The 15123-nt window shown below is 37.5% G+C and overlaps 11 non-coding genes across 11 annotated transcripts; all 11 read left to right on the top strand.

Moving 5' to 3' along the window:
• The first annotated feature begins 1104 nt into the window (after window positions 1-1104).
• LOC117448763 (U4 spliceosomal RNA) lies at window positions 1105-1245 on the top strand. Its single transcript, XR_004552392.1, has one exon. It is a non-coding gene; the product is annotated as a U4 spliceosomal RNA (small nuclear RNA).
• A 1084-nt stretch (window positions 1246-2329) lies between these two features.
• On the top strand, window positions 2330-2470 carry LOC117448755 (U4 spliceosomal RNA). The gene has a single exon (XR_004552386.1). It is a non-coding gene; the product is annotated as a U4 spliceosomal RNA (small nuclear RNA).
• A 1080-nt stretch (window positions 2471-3550) lies between these two features.
• LOC117448769 (U4 spliceosomal RNA) lies at window positions 3551-3691 on the top strand. The gene has a single exon (XR_004552398.1). It is a non-coding gene; the product is annotated as a U4 spliceosomal RNA (small nuclear RNA).
• A 1079-nt stretch (window positions 3692-4770) lies between these two features.
• LOC117448768 (U4 spliceosomal RNA) lies at window positions 4771-4911 on the top strand. Its single transcript, XR_004552397.1, has one exon. It is a non-coding gene; the product is annotated as a U4 spliceosomal RNA (small nuclear RNA).
• A 1083-nt stretch (window positions 4912-5994) lies between these two features.
• LOC117448754 (U4 spliceosomal RNA) lies at window positions 5995-6135 on the top strand. The gene has a single exon (XR_004552385.1). It is a non-coding gene; the product is annotated as a U4 spliceosomal RNA (small nuclear RNA).
• Window positions 6136-7217: 1082 nt separating this feature from the next.
• LOC117448784 (U4 spliceosomal RNA) lies at window positions 7218-7359 on the top strand. The gene has a single exon (XR_004552412.1). It is a non-coding gene; the product is annotated as a U4 spliceosomal RNA (small nuclear RNA).
• A 1082-nt stretch (window positions 7360-8441) lies between these two features.
• LOC117448766 (U4 spliceosomal RNA) lies at window positions 8442-8582 on the top strand. The gene has a single exon (XR_004552395.1). It is a non-coding gene; the product is annotated as a U4 spliceosomal RNA (small nuclear RNA).
• Window positions 8583-9665: 1083 nt separating this feature from the next.
• On the top strand, window positions 9666-9806 carry LOC117448753 (U4 spliceosomal RNA). The gene has a single exon (XR_004552384.1). It is a non-coding gene; the product is annotated as a U4 spliceosomal RNA (small nuclear RNA).
• A 1083-nt stretch (window positions 9807-10889) lies between these two features.
• LOC117448761 (U4 spliceosomal RNA) lies at window positions 10890-11030 on the top strand. The gene has a single exon (XR_004552390.1). It is a non-coding gene; the product is annotated as a U4 spliceosomal RNA (small nuclear RNA).
• Window positions 11031-12860: 1830 nt separating this feature from the next.
• Window positions 12861-13001, top strand: LOC117448752 (U4 spliceosomal RNA). Its single transcript, XR_004552383.1, has one exon. It is a non-coding gene; the product is annotated as a U4 spliceosomal RNA (small nuclear RNA).
• Window positions 13002-14085: 1084 nt separating this feature from the next.
• On the top strand, window positions 14086-14226 carry LOC117448762 (U4 spliceosomal RNA). Its single transcript, XR_004552391.1, has one exon. It is a non-coding gene; the product is annotated as a U4 spliceosomal RNA (small nuclear RNA).
• Window positions 14227-15123: the final 897 nt, after the last annotated feature.

Below are 15123 nucleotides of genomic sequence, written 5' to 3'. Positions count from 1 at the left end.
AGTCAAGATTATTTGTGCGTAGGGGTGCATCATCTGGCGCCTGGTCCTGGTGATCCTCGCCATTGCCCATGCCGTGAACTAACTCCATCACCTCGGGCTCGAACAAATAAGGACGTAATGGTCCATCGTCTGGCTCAATATTCTCACCATCGTCGCTTACTGAACCGGATTCAGATTCAGTTCCTAAAACTACATTTTCGCAGGAAAGCCGAGAGGATGTTTCTGACTCGCTATCATCACTGGATACCTCGTACAATCCTTCTTCTTTGTCTGGTATATTTGCCCTTCCACGTTCATTCTGCATAGACGCCATGGTTTGTTATCGTTTCGTCTTCCTGAATTTTCCTCACTTCCGGTTTGGCTGAATCGATCATTTCGTTTCTAAAAAAGTTCGGGGAAGCTGCAATAAAGTGCTTCTAACATGCGTAAGGCAATTATTATATTTTTTTAATCAGGTGTGATTGTTTTGGTACGTAATTATGCTTGTATATAAGTTAAAACGAAACTATTTGGGGTTCAATTTCCACTATCCCTTTAATTTGTAACCTTCTTTGGTAAGTGTGTTTAGTCTTAATCAACCCAGAGCATACTGTGTGAAGAAGTAGGAAATAAAAAGGAACTCACCTTGTGGTATAACCGGCAAGAGAGAAAGCCTTTGAGCTCCAAACTGTTTCAGAAATAATCCTTGATAATCCATGATATGGCGTTTCATCACGGCAGTATCTGCGGTAGAATCTCTCGCAAGAGCTCAGCCCCCTCCTTTATTTTTCAACTTTTTTTTTTGTATAGCTTTATAGCCAAAATCAGCACTTTTGAAACAGGAAGTGAAATAGAGGGATATGAGGCATGGCTAGAATGGGTGATCTGTTTGGTATGTTGAGCAAAACACTTCATAGACATGTTTTTTATATATTTGTATATATTTGAGACCTATGCTATTGCCTAAAAATAGCATGATATGTCCACTTTAACTAACTTATCCTAACAATACACTACAAGTCTGCATACAGAGTTTCCTTGGAGTCTTTCAACAGTATGCATGTTAAACCCTGTCAGAAAGGTGTGTTCACCTTATAACCTCCTCCTCTGCAACCTGTGATCATTATCCCTGCGCAGTGGCAGTATCGTAGCCCATGAGGTTCATCCGAGGCGCGATTATTGCTGGTTGAAAACTTTACCCAATACCCCGCCTAGACGACTTGAAATATAGTCGGCGACGGCAATTTTTGACAGTCTCTCAGGAGACCGATAAACTGTTAAATATTAATAATATTTCATATGAAAAGGCTCTGCTGTTGTTAGAAGATGCCGTACCACCACTGGATTGATAATATCATTGTCCAAACTCTCCACTAGATATCAATAATGATTTAATGAATTTCGTGAACTAGGAACTTTCAACACAACTAATTAAGTCTTTTCAGAACTGGTATTCTTCGCTTCTTGTTCTAAAAAACCTAGAATACCTGTCTTTAAACTTAGTTCCTATTTGTCTACATTAACTCACATGTAATCTTCATTTGGTTACATTGTGTTTGATTTGAACCCTAAATATCTGTATCCTTTCCCACTTTATGATGCAACTTCTGTACAATTACCCTTGGTATAAATAAAGTTAAATCATATCTTATTTCAAAACGTTTTGCAGGAAGTCTATATTCGGACACTATATATTTGAAAGGTTATATAACACATACAGTTAGTATAAAACTATATTTTGGGATGCTAATATAAATATAAAGGGCTACTCTGAGAACAACTTAATTTATAACCTTCTTTGGTAAGTGTGTTTAGTCTTAATCAACCCAGAGCATACTGTGTGAAGAAGTAGGAAATAAAAAGGAACTCACCTTGTGGTATAACCGGCAAGAGAGAAAGCCTTTGAGCTCCAAACTGTTTCAGAAATAATCCTTGATAATCCATGATATGGCGTTTCATCACGGCAGTATCTGCGGTAGAATCTCTCGCAAGAGCTCAGCCCCCTCCTTTTTTTTCAACTTTTTTTTTTATATAGCTTTATAGCCAAAATCAGCACTTTTGAAACAGGAAGTGAAATAGAGGGATATGAGGCATGGCTAGAATGGGTGATCTGTTTGGTATTTTGAGCAAAACACTTCATAGACATGTTTCTTATATATTTGTATATATTTGAGACCTATGCTATAGCCTAAAAATAGCATGATATGTCCACTTTAACTAACGTATCCTAACAATACACTAAAAGTCTACATTCAGAGTTTCCTTGGAGTCTTTCAACAGTATGCATGTTAAACCCTGTCAGAAAGGTGTGTTCACCTTATAACCTCCTCCTCTGCAACCTGTGATCATTATCCCTGCGCAGTGGCAGTATCGTAGCCCATGAGGTTTATCCGAGGCGCGATTATTGCTGGTTGAAAACTTTACCCAATACCCCGCCTAGACGACTTGAAATATAGTCGGCGACGGCAATTTTTGACAGTCTCTCAGGAGACCGATAAAGTGTTAAATATTAATAATATTTCATATGAAAAGGCTCTGCTGTTGTTAGAAGATGCTGTACCACCACTGGATTGATAATATCATTGTCCAAAATCTCCACTAGATATCAATAATGATTTAATGAATTTTGTGAACTTGGAACTTTCAACACAACTAATTAAGTCTTTTCACAACTGGTATTCTTCGCTTCTTGTTCTAAAAAACCTAGAATACCTGTCTTTAAACTTAGTTCCTATTTGTCTACATTAACTCACATGTAATCTTCATTTGGTTACATTGTGTTTGATTTGAACCCTAAATAACTGTATCCTTTCCCACTTTATGATGCAACTTCTGTACAATTACCCTTGGTATAATAAAGTTAAATCATATCTTATTTCAAAACGTTTTGCAGGAAGTCTATATTCGGACACTATATATTTGAAAGGTTATATAACACATACAGTTAGTATAAAACTATATTTTGGGATGCTAAAATAAATATAAAGGGCTACTCTGAGAACAACTTCATTTATAACCTTCTTTGGTAAGTGTGTTTAGTCTTAATCAACCCAGAGCATACTGTGTGAAGAAGTAGGAAATAAAAAGTAACTCACCTTGTGGTATAACCGGCAAGAGAGAAAGCCTTTGAGCTCCAAACTGTTTCAGAAATAATCCTTGATAATCCATGACATGGCGTTTCATCACGGCAGTATCTGCGGTAGAATCTCTCACATGAGCTAAGCCCCCTCCTCTTTTTTGAACTTTTTTTTTATAGCTTGATAGCCAAAATCAGCACTTTTGAAACAGGAAGTGAAATAGAGGGATATGAGGCATGGCTAGAATGGGTGATCTGTTTGGTATGTTGAGCAAAACACTTCATAGACATGTTTCTTATATATTTGTATATATTTGAGACCTATGCTATTGCCTAAAGATAGCATGATATGTCCACTTTAACTAACTTATCCTAACAATACACTACAAGTCTACATTCAGAGTTTCCTTGGAGTCTTTCAACAGTATGCATGTTAAACCCTGTCAGAAAGGTGTGTTCACCTTATAACCTCCTCCTCTGCAACATGTGATCATTATCCCTGCGCAGTGGCAGTATCGTAGCCCATGAGGTTTATCCGAGGCGTGATTATTGCTGGTTGAAAACTTTACCCAATACCCCGCCTAGACGACTTGAAATATAGTCGGCGACGGCAATTTTTGACAGTCTCTCAGGAGACCGATAAAGTGTTAAATATTAATAATGTTTCATATGAATAGGCTCTGCTGTTGTTACAAGATGCTGTACCACCACTGGATTGATAATATCATTGTCCAAAATCTCCACTAGATATCAATAAGATTTAATGAATTTCGTGAATTAGGAACTTTCAACACAACTAATTAAGTCTTTTCACAACTGGTATTCTTCGCTTCTTGTTCTAAAAAACCTAGAATACCTGTCTTTAAACTTAGTTCCTATTTGTCTACATTAACTCACATGTAATCTTCATTTGGTTACATTGTGTTTGATTTGAACCCTAAATATCTGTATCCTTTCCCACTTTATGATGCAACTTCTGTACAATTACCCTTGGTATAATAAAGTTAAATCATATCTTATTTCAAAACGTTTTGCAGGAAGTCTATATTCGGACACTATATATTTGAAAGGTTATATAACACATACAGTTAGTATAAAACTATATTTTGGGATGCTAAATAAATATAAAGGGCTACTCTGAGAACAACTTCATTTATAACCTTCTTTGGTAAGTGTGTTTAGTCTTAATCAACCCAGAGCATACTGTGTGAAGAAGTAGGAAATAAAAAGGAACTCACCTTGTGGTATAACCGGCAAGAGAGAAAGCCTTTGAGCTCCAAACTGTTTCAGAAATAATCCTTGATAATCCATGACATGGCGTTTCATCACGGCAGTATCTGCGGTAGAATCTCTCACATGAGCTAAGCCCCCTCCTCTTTTTTGAACTTTTTTTTTTATAGCTTGATAGCCAAAATCAGCACTTTTGAAACAGGAAGTGAAATAGAGGGATATGAGGCATGGCTAGAATGGGTGATCTGTTTGGTATGTTGAGCAAAACACTTCATAGACATGTTTCTTATATATTTGTATATATTTGAGACCTATGCTATTGCCTAAAGATAGCATGATATGTCCACTTTAACTAACTTATCCTAACAATACACTACAAGTCTACATTCAGAGTTTCCTTGGAGTCTTTCAACAGTATGCATGTTAAACCCTGTCAGAAAGGTGTGTTCACCTTATAACCTCCTCCTCTGCAACATGTGATCATTATCCCTGCGCAGTGGCAGTATCGTAGCCCATGAGGTTTATCCGAGGCGTGATTATTGCTGGTTGAAAACTTTACCCAATACCCCGCCTAGACGACTTGAAATATAGTCGGCGACGGCAATTTTTGACAGTCTCTCAGGAGACCGATAAAGTGTTAAATATTAATAATATTTCATATGAAAAGGCTCTGCTGTTGTTAGAAGATGCCGTACCACCACTGGATTGATAATATCATTGTCCAAACTCTCCACTAGATATCAATAATGATTTAATGAATTTCGTGAACTAAGAACTTTCAACACAACTAATTAAGTCTTTTCAGAACTGGTATTCTTCGCTTCTTGTTCTAAAAAACCTAGAATACCTGTCTTTAAACTTAGTTCCTATTTGTCTACATTAACTCACATGTAATCTTCATTTGGTTACATTGTGTTTGATTTGAACCCTAAATATCTGTATCCTTTCCCACTTTATGATGCAACTTCTGTACAATTACCCTTGGTATAAATAAAGTTAAATCATATCTTATTTCAAAACGTTTTGCAGGAAGTCTATATTCGGACACTATATATTTGAAAGGTTATATAACACATACAGTTAGTATAAAACTATATTTTGGGATGCTAAAATAAATATAAAGGGCTACTCTGAGAACAACTTAATTTGTAACCTTCTTTGGTAAGTGTGTTTAGTCTTAATCAACCCAGAGCATACTGTGTGAAGAAGTAGGAAATAAAAAGGAACTCACCTTGTGGTATAACCGGCAAGAGAGAAAGCCTTTGAGCTCCAAACTGTTTCAGAAATAATCCTTGATAATCCATGATATGGCGTTTCATCACGGCAGTATCTGCGGTAGAATCTCTCGCAAGAGCTCAGCCCCCTCCTTTTTTTTCAACTTTTTTTTTATATAGCTTGATAGCCAAAATCAGCACTTTTGAAACAGGAAGTGAAATAGAGGGATATGAGGCATGGCTAGAATGGGTGATCTGTTTGGTATGTTGAGCAAAACACTTCATAGACATGTTTCTTATATATTTGTATATATTTGAGACCTATGCTATTGCCTAAAAATAGCATGATATGTCCACTTTAACTAACTTATCCTAACAATACACTAAAAGTCTACATTCAGAGTTTCCTTGGAGTCTTTCAACAGTATGCATGTTAAACCCTGTCAGAAAGGTGTGTTCACCTTATAACCTCCTCCTCTGCAACCTGTGATCATTATCCCTGCGCAGTGGCAGTATCGTAGCCCATGAGGTTTATCCGAGGCGCGATTATTGCTGGTTGAAAACTTTACCCAATACCCCGCCTAGACGACTTGAAATATAGTCGGCGACGGCAATTTTTGACAGTCTCTCAGGAGACCGATAAAGTGTTAAATATTAATAATATTTCATATGAAAAGGCTCTGCTGTTGTTAGAAGATGCCGTACCACCACTGGATTGATAATATCATTGTCCAAACTCTCCACTAGATATCAATAAAGATTTAATGAATTTCGTGAACTAGGAACTTTCAACACAACTAAATAAGTCTTTTCACAACTGGTATTCTTCGCTTCTTGTTCTAAAAAACCTAGAATACCTGTCTTTAAACTTAGTTCCTATTTGTCTACATTAACTCACATGTAATCTTCATTTGGTTACATTGTGTTTGATTTGAACGCTAAATATCTGTATCCTTTCCCACTTTATGATGCAACTTCTGTACAATTACCCTTGGTATAAATAAAGTTAAATCATATCTTATTTCAAAACGTTTTGCAGGAAGTCTATATTCGGACACGATATATTTGAAAGGTTATATAACACATACAGTTAGTATAAAACTATATTTTGGGATGCTAAAATAAATATAAAGGGCTACTCTGAGAACAACTTAATTTATAACCTTCTTTGGTAAGTGTGTTTAGTCTTAATCAACCCAGAGCATACTGTGTGAAGAAGTAGGAAATAAAAAGGAACTCACCTTGTGGTATAACCGGCAAGAGAGAAAGCCTTTGAGCTCCAAACTGTTTCAGAAATAATCCTTGATAATCCTTGATATGGCGTTTCATCACGGCAGTATCTGCGGTAGAATCTCTCGCATGAGCTCAGCCCCCTCCTCTTTTTTCAACTTTTTTTTTTATAGCTTTATAGCCAAAATCAGCACTTTTGAAACAGGAAGTGAAATAGAGGGATATGAGGCATGGCTAGAATGGGTGATCTGTTTGGTATGTTGAGCAAAACACTTCATAGACATGTTTCTTATATATTTGTATATATTTGAGACCTATGCTATTGCCTAAAGATAGCATGATATGTCCACTTTAACTAACTTATCCTAACAATACACTACAAGTCTACATTCAGAGTTTCCTTGGAGTCTTTCAACAGTATGCATGTTAAACCCTGTCAGAAAGGTGTGTTCACCTTATAACCTCCTCCTCTGCAACCTGTGATCATTATCCCTGCGCAGTGGCAGTATCGTAGCCCATGAGGTTTATCCGAGGCGCTGATTATTGCTGGTTGAAAACTTTACCCAATACCCCGCCTAGACGACTTGAAATATAGTCGGCGACGGCAATTTTTGACAGTCTCTCAGGAGACCGATAAAGTGTTAAATATTAATAATATTTCATATGAATAGGCTCTGCTGTTCTTAGAAGATGCCGTACCACCACTGGATTGATAATATCATTGTCCAAAATCTCCACTAGATATCAATAAAGATTTAATGAATTTCGTGAACTAGGAACTTTCAACACAACTAATTAAGTCTTTTCACAACTGGTATTCTTCGCTTCTTGTTCTAAAAAACCTAGAATACCTGTCTTTAAACTTAGTTCCTATTTGTCTACATTAACTCACATGTAATCTTCATTTGGTTACATTGTGTTTGATTTGAACCCTAAATATCTGTATCCTTTCCCACTTTATGATGCAACTTCTGTACAATTACCCTTGGTATAATAAAGTTAAATCATATCTTATTTCAAAACGTTTTGCAGGAAGTCTATATTCGGACACTATATATTTGAAAGGTTATATAACACATACAGTTAGTATAAAACTATATTTTGGGATGCTAAAATAAATATAAAGGGCTACTCTGAGAACAACTTAATTTATAACATTATTTGGTAAGTGTGTTTAGTCTTAATCAACCCAGAGCATACTGTGTGAAGAAGTAGGAAATAAAAAGGAACTCACCTTGTGGTATAACCGGCAAGAGAGAAAGCCTTTGAGCTCCAAACTGTTTCAGAAATAATCCTTGATAATCCATGATATGGCGTTTCATCACGGCAGTATCTGCGGTAGAATCTCTCGCAAGAGCTCAGCCCCCTCCTTTATTTTCAACTTTTTTTTTGTATAGCTTTATAGCCAAAATCAGCACTTTTGAAACAGGAAGTGAAATAGAGGGATATGAGGCATGGCTAGAATGGGTGATCTGTTTGGTATGTTGAGCAAAACACTTCATAGACATGTTTCTTATATATTTGTATATATTTGAGACCTATGCTATTGCCTAAAAATAGCATGATATGTCCACTTTAACTAACTTATCCTAACAATACACTACAAGTCTGCATACAGAGTTTCCTTGGAGTCTTTCAACAGTATGCATGTTAAACCCTGTCAGAAAGGTGTGTTCACCTTATAACCTCCTCCTCTGCAACCTGTGATCATTATCCCTGCGCAGTGGCAGTATCGTAGCCCATGAGGTTCAGCCGAGGCGCGATTATTGCTGGTTGAAAACTTTACCCAATACCCCGCCTAGACGACTTGAAATATAGTCGGCGACGGCAATTTTTGACAGTCTCTCAGGAGACCGATAAACTGTTAAATATTAATAATATTTCATATGAAAAGGTTCTGCTGTTGTTAGAAGATGCCGTACCACCACTGGATTGATAATATCATCGTTCAAAATCTCCACTAGATGTCAATAATGATTTAATGAATTTCGTGAACTAGGAACTTTCAACACAACTAATTAAGTCTTTTCACAACTGGTATTCTTCGCTTCTTGTTCTAAAAAACCTAGAATACCTGTCTTTAAACTTAGTTCCTATTTGTCTACATTAACTCACATGTAATCTTCATTTGGTTACATTGTGTTTGCTTTGAACCCTAAATATCTGTATCCTTTCCCACTTTATGATGCAACTTCTGTACAATTACCCTTGGTATCAATAAAGTTAAATCATATCTTATTTCAAAACGTTTTGCAGGAAGTCTATATTCGGACACGATATATTTGAAAGGTTATATAACACATACAGTTAGTATAAAACTATATTTTGAGATGCTAAAATAAATATAAAGGGCTACTCTGAGAACAACTTAATTTATAACCTTCTTTGGTAAGTGTGTTTAGTCTTAATCAACCCAGAGCATACTGTGTGAAGAAGTAGGAAATAAAAAGGAACTCACCTTGTGGTATAACCGGCAAGAGAGAAAGCCTTTGAGCTCCAAACTGTTTCAGAAATAATCCTTGATAATCCATGATATGGCGTTTCATCACGGCAGTATCTGCGGTAGAATCTCTCGCATGAGCTCAGCCCCCTCCTTTTTTTCAACTTTTTTTTTTATATAGCTTTATAGCCAAAATCAGCACTTTTGAAACAGGAAGTGAAATAGAGGGATATGAGGCATGGCTAGAATGGGTGATCTGTTTGGTATTTTGGGCAAAACACTTCATAGACATGTTTCTTATATATTTGTATATATTTGAGACCTATGCTATTGCCTAAAAATAGCATGATATGTCCACTTTAACTAACGTATCCTAACAATACACTACAAGTCTGCATACAGAGTTTCCTTGGAGTCTTTCAACAGTATGCATGTTAAACCCTGTCAGAAAGGTGTGTTCACCTTATAACCTCCTCCTCTGCAACCTGTGATCATTATCCCTGCGCAGTGGCAGTATCGTAGCCCATGAGGTTTATCCGAGGCGCGATTATTGCTGGTTGAAAACTTTACCCAATACCCCGCCTAGACGACTTGAAATATAGTCGGCGACGGCAATTTTTGACAGTCTCTCAGGAGACCGATAAAGTGTTAAATATTAATAATGTTTCATATGAAAAGGCTCTGCTGTTGTTAGAAGATGCCGTACCACCACTGGATTGATAATATCATTGTCCAAACTCTCCACTAGATGTCAATAATGATTTAATGAATTTCGTGAACTAGGAACTTTCAACACAACTAATTAAGTCTTTTCAGAACTGGTATTCTTCGCTTCTTGTTCTAAAACACCTAGAATACCTGTCTTTAAACTTAGTTCCTATTTGTCTACATTAACTCACATGTAATCTTCATTTGGTTACATTGTGTTTGATTTGAACCCTAAATATATGTATCCTTTCCCACTTTATGATGCAACTTCTGTACAATTACCCTTGGTATAAATAAAGTTAAATCATATCTTATTTCAAAACGTTTGGCAGGAAGTCTATATTCGGACACTATATATTTGAAAGGTTATATAACACATACAGTTAGTATAAAACTATATTTTGAGATGCTAAAATAAATATAAAGGGCTACTCTGAGAACAACTTAATTTGTAACCTTCTTTGGTAAGTGTGTTTAGTCTTAATCAACCCAGAGCATACTGTGTGAAGAAGTAGGAAATGAAAAGGAACTCACCTTGTGGTATAACCGGCAAGAGAGAAAGCCTTTGAGCTCTAAACTGTTTCAGAAATAATCCTTGATAATCCATGATATGGCGTTTCATCACGGCAGTATCTGCGGTAGAATCTCTCGCATGAGCTCAGCCCCCTCCTCTTTTCTCAACTTTTTTTTTATATAGCTTTATAGCCTAAATCAGCACTTTTGAAACAGGAAGTGAAATAGAGGGATATGAGGCATGGCTAGAATGGGTGATCTGTTTGGTATTTTGAGCAAAACACTTCATAGACATGTTTCTTATTTATTTATATATATTTGAGACCTATGCTATTGCCTAAAAATAGCATGATATGTCCACTTTAACTAACTTATCCTAACAATACACTACAAGTCTGCATACAGAGTTTCCTTGGAGTCTTTCAACAGTATGCATGTTAAACCCTGTCAGAAAGGTGTGTTCACCTTATAACCTCCTCCTCTGCAACCTGTGATCATTATCTCTGCGCAGTGGCAGTATCGTAGCCCATGAGGTTTATCCGAGGCGCGATTATTGCTGGTTGAAAACTTTACCCAATACCCCGCCTAGACGACTTGAAATATAGTCGGCGACGGCAATTTTTGACAGTCTCTCAGGAGACCGATAAAGTGTTAAACAATAATAATATTTCATAAAAAGGCTTCACTTTAAGAAGAACAACAGAATACATGTTCAAACTTCTTTCCCATTTGTCTACATTAACTCACTTGTGACCTTCATCTTGGTTACATTGTGTTTCATTTGAATCTTAGATATGTTTTCTTTCCCACTCTATGATGCAACTTCTGTACAATTACCCTCTGTATATAAAGTTGAATCATTTCTTATTTCAAAACATTTCGGAGGAGGTCTTTCTTAACAACAATCAGGCACACTGACCTTCTTATGTCTTAATCCATCCAAACTATAGCAGGACAGTCACACACCCCACATAAGTGAACTAACTTGTCCTAAGCATACACTTATGGCGCGTTTCCACTGCAGCGGGTAGCTCGCTTTAAGCGTGCGGGGCCCGTTTTTGGTTGCGTTTCCACTTGGCCTAGTTTTGGCCCGAGGCTACTTTTTCACCTTTTTTCTGGCCCGACTAAATCGTGGTTCTATGGCCAGGAACAACCAGGCTGAGTCGGGCTGAGTATGCTAAACTAGAGAGAGAATCGCTGTCAAGGGGGCTACAAGTACAACAAGATGAACATATTTGACCGTGATTTAATTGTAACACACGTTTCAAAATGATGCCGAAGTAACAACATACTGATACCGGTTAGTAAAAACCATGAATTAATGCTTTGACAAGTCTGCAGACAGATGGCAGGCGAAACACCGTTTTAAAATGCATGTTTTCTAAATGGAGCTTGGCTAAGCTAACGTTATATATGCTCCGACCGTGCACACTCACAACAACGGCCTATACAGACATAAATAAACCAGCGACTGTACTCGCCATGACACAGGCAGTCTGTGGTTTGTACTTGTTTAACTTTTGTTTAGTTTCTGAACAGAAGAGCTGTGAGCTCTGAGTGCTAAGAGCTAACGGCTGTGTTGTTTTTCTGGGGCTCTCATTGAAGATGACGTCACGGCTCCTCCTACACTACGTTACTATAGTAACTACCCCAGTTCCTAAACTGTAACGGCCCGTCGACACTACAAGCATCGAAAAATGCTTTCAACGCTTCGCCCATTCACTTGAATGGGGTGATGTAGTTGATTTTGAATCTTCGCCGAACTGCATTGTGGGGAGCATGGCATGGCTTTGCAAGCATCGCGAGCATCAATCGGCATCAAAAGTTGAACAATGTTCAACTTTTGAGGCTCGATGCTTGGCATCAGCCAATCAAATCCTGCGTATGCAAATCTGACAGTACAAGAGCGAGCCAATCAAACCGTGTGTATGCTGGGAGAGACTACGCAGGGCATTTCCTCATATTCAAAAAAATGGAGCGGTAGTGAATCACCCGGTGCTGTATGATCAGTCTTTGTTGTGTTCATCTACCGGGATACAAACCGGAGGAGCCAGGCATGGAGGGAGGTGGCAGAGACAGTGGATGAAACTGGTAGGTTTTCGCCTGTTTGGGGATTTTATATCCCGTTTACTTCGTTTTAACATTGGTATTGCTTTGTATGCCGGGGGCGGGCGGGAGATTCCTGATTGGTTGTTGGTCGCCTTGGGCGCGAGAAATCGCCAAGCCTCAGACACGCCCAGCTTCAAGATGTGTTGATGCCTGTAGTGTAGACGGGCCGTAATGGAAGCGCAGCATTAAAGTGAGGCGGGGCTAATAATGCCTAACCAAACCGAGCGAGGCCTGCAGTGGAAACGCGCCATAAAAGTCTACATTCAGAGTTTGATTGCAGTCTTTCAACAGTATGCATGTTAAACCCTGTCAGAAAGGTGTGTTCACCTTATAACCTCCTCCTCTGCAACCTGTGATCATTATCCCTGCGCAGTGGCAGTATCGTAGCCCATGAGGTTTATCCGAGGCGCGATTATTGCTGGTTGAAAACTTTACCCAATACCCCGCCTAGACGACTTGAAATATAGTCGGCGACGGCAATTTTTGACAGTCTCTCAGGAGACCGATAAAGTGTTAAATATTAATAATATTTCATATGAAAAGGCTCTGCTGTTGTTAGAAGATGCCGTACCACCACTGGATTGATAATATCATTGTCCAAACTCTCCACTAGATATCAATAATGATTTAATGAATTTCGTGAACTAAGAACTTTCAACACAACTAATTAAGTCTTTTCAGAACTGGTATTCTTCGCTTCTTGTTCTAAAACACCTAGAATACCTGTCTTTAAACTTAGTTCCTATTTGTCTACATTAACTCACATGTAATCTTCATTTGGTTACATTGTGTTTGATTTGAACCCTAAATATCTGTATCCTTTCCCACTTTATGATGCAACTTCTGTACAATTACCCTTGGTATAAATAAAGTTAAATCATATCTTATTTCAAAACGTTTTGCAGGAAGTCTATATTCGGACACTATATATTTGAAAGGTTATATAACACATACAGTTAGTATAAAACTATATTTTGGGATGCTAATATAAATATAAAGGGCTACTCTGAGAACAACTTAATTTATAGCCTTCTTTGGTAAGTGTGTTTAGTCTTAATCAACCCAGAGCATACTGTGTGAAGAAGTAGGAAATAAAAAGGAACTCACCTTGTGGTATAACCGGCAAGAGAGAAAGCCTTTGAGCTCCAAACTGTTTCAGAAATAATCCTTGATAATCCATGATATGGCGTTTCATCACGGCAGTATCTGCGGTAGAATCTCTCGCAAGAGCTCAGCCCCCTCCTTTTTTTTTCAACTTTTTTTTTATATAGCTTTATAGCCAAAATCAGCACTTTTGAAACAGGAAGTGAAATAGAGGGATATGAGGCATGGCTAGAATGGGTGATCTGTTTGGTATGTTGAGCAAAACACTTCATAGACATGTTTCTTATATATTTGTATATATTTGAGACCTATGCTATTGCCTAAAAATAGCATGATATGTCCACTTTAACTAACGTATCCTAACAATACACTAAAAGTCTACATTCAGAGTTTCCTTGCAGTCTTTCAACAGTATGCATGTTAAACCCTGTCAGAAAGGTGTGTTCACCTTATAACCTCCACCTCTGCAACCTGTGATCATTATCCCTGCGCAGTGGCAGTATCGTAGCCCATGAGGTTTAGCCGAGGCGCGATTATTGCTGGTTGAAAACTTTACCCAATACCCCGCCTAGACGACTTGAAATATAGTCGGCGACGGCAATTTTTGACAGTCTCTCAGGAGACCGATAAAGTGTTAAATATTAATAATATTTCATATGAAAAGGCTCTGCTGTTGTTAGAAGATGCCGTACCACCACTGGATTGATAATATCATTGTCCAAAATCTCCACAAGATATCAATAATGATTTAATGAATTTCGTGAACTAGGAACTTTCAACACAACTAATTAAGTCTTTTCACAACTGGTATTCTTCGTTTCTTGTTCTAAAAAACCTAGAATACCTGTCTTTAAACTTAGTTCCTATTTGTCTACATTAACTCACATGTAATCTTCATTTGGTTACATTGTGTTTGATTTGAACCCTAAATAACTGTATCCTTTCCCACTTTATGATGCAACTTCTGTACAATTACCCTTGGTATCAATAAAGTTAAATCATATCTTATTTCAAAACGTTTTGCAGGAAGTCTATATTCGGACACTATATATTTGAAAGGTTATATAACACATACAGTTAGTATAAAACTATATTTTGGGATGCTAAAATAAATATAAAGGGCTACTCTGAGAACAACTTCATTTATAACCTTCTTTGGTAAGTGTGTTTAGTCTTAATCAACCCAGAGCATACTGTGTGAAGAAGTAGGAAATAAAAAGTAACTCACCTTGTGGTATAACCGGCAAGAGAGAAAGCCTTTGAGCTCCAAACTGTTTCAGAAATAATCCTTGATAATCCATGATATGGCGTTTCATCACGGCAGTATCTGCGGTAGAATCTCTCGCATAAGCTCAGCCCCCTCCTTTTTTTTCAACTTTTTTTTTTATATAGCTTTATAGCCAAAATCAGCACTTTTGAAACAGGAAGTGAAATAGAGGGATATGAGGCATGGCTAGAATGGGTGATCTGTTTGGTATGTTGAGCAAAACACTTCATAGACATGTTTTTTATATATTTGT

The sequence above is a fragment of the Pseudochaenichthys georgianus genome, chromosome 6 (genome assembly GCF_902827115.2).
Source record: "Pseudochaenichthys georgianus chromosome 6, fPseGeo1.2, whole genome shotgun sequence".
Classification (NCBI taxonomy): Eukaryota; Metazoa; Chordata; class Actinopteri; order Perciformes; family Channichthyidae; genus Pseudochaenichthys; species Pseudochaenichthys georgianus.
Note: the sequence above shows the minus strand (reverse complement) of the source record. Positions and strands in the feature narration are given on the sequence as shown.